Source organism: Triticum urartu, chromosome 7A (assembly GCF_056163025.1).
Source record: "Triticum urartu cultivar PI428250 chromosome 7A, HENAU_Tu73, whole genome shotgun sequence".
Lineage (NCBI taxonomy): Eukaryota > Viridiplantae > Streptophyta > Magnoliopsida > Poales > Poaceae > Triticum > Triticum urartu.
In genome coordinates, this window is record NC_141879.1 from 187,059,479 (window position 1) to 187,061,052 (window position 1,574).

Here is a 1,574-nt window from a genome sequence, read left to right on the forward strand (position 1 = left end):
GTTTTGGTGATCAACTTGTGAGTTCCGTGACCTCGTGAACTTATGCATAGGGGTTGGCACATGTTTTTGTCTTGACTCTCCGGTAGAAACTTCGGGGAGCTCTTTGAAGTTCTTTGTGTTGGTTGAATAGATGAATCTGAGACTGTGTGATGCATATCGTATAATCATACTTACGGATACTTGAGGTGACATTAGAGTATCTAAGTGACATTAGGGTTTTGGTTGATTTGTGTCTTAAGGTGTTATTCTAGTATGAACTCTATGATAGATCGAACGGAAAGAATAGCTTCGTGTTATTTTACTACGGACTCTTGAATAGATCGATCAGAAAGGATAACTTTGAGGTGGTTTCATACCCTACAATAATCTCTTCGTTTGTTCTCCGCTATTAGTGACTTTGGAGTGACTCTTTGTTGCATGTTGAGGGATTGTTATATGATCTAATTATGTTATTATTGTTGAGAGAACTTGCACTAGTGAAAGTATGAACCCTAGGCCTTGTTTCAACGCATTGCAATACCGTTTTCGCTCACTTTTATCATTAGTTGCCTTGCTTTTTATATTTTCAGATTACAAAAACCTATATCTACCATCCATATTGCACTTGTATCACCATCTCTTCGCCGAACTAGTGCACCTATACAATTTACCATTGTATTGGGTGTGTTGGGGACACAAGAGACTCTTTGTTATTTGGTTGCAGGGTTGTTTGAGAGAGACCATCTTCATCCTACGCCTCCCACGGATTGATAAACCAGAGGTCATCCACTTGAGGGAACTTTGCTACTGTCCTACAAACCTCTGCACTTGGAGGCCCAATAACGTCTACAAGAAGAAGGTTGTGTAGTAGACACCATGGCTATTCTGGCTTGCACTCCAAGTCTCCTGGGTGCCTTCTGGTCCAAGAAAAATCATTGCGAAAGTTTTATTCCGTTTGGACTCCATTTGGTATTCCTTTTCTGCGAAACTCTAAAACAAGGAAAAAACAGAAACTGGCACTAGCACTGGGCTCTAGGTTAATCGGTTAGTCCCAATAATTATATAAAATAGCATATTAATGCATATAAAACATCCAAAACAGATAATATAATAGCATGGAACGGTCAAAAATTATAGATACATTGGAGACGTATCATAGCTACAATGCGAAAAAATTAATGGGTTTGCAATTGTACTTAAAGTAGTGTTATTGTACTAACGGATCTCACTAAGTTTTCTGTTAAGTTTTGCGTGGGTGAAGTGATCAAAGATCGAGGAGGTATCGATATGAGGAGAAGGAGGAGAGGCAAGAGTTCAATCTTGCACTACAAAAAAATACACTTCCGTGATGATACGTGTTTGTCACAGTAGGTCGCTCTTTTTGTCATGCATGTACATCCATGACAAATTTATGACAGAATCAAGATAGTCATACCTGTGCTGTCGTAGAAGTGTTCCATGACATTACCAAAATTATCATCACGGAAGTGTCCACTTCCATGACAATAAATCGCGCGTCACAGAAGTGCTTTCGTCAAGGGTGACCGACACATGGCATCCACCATAACGGAACGCCGTTAAGCTATCGGGTCGGG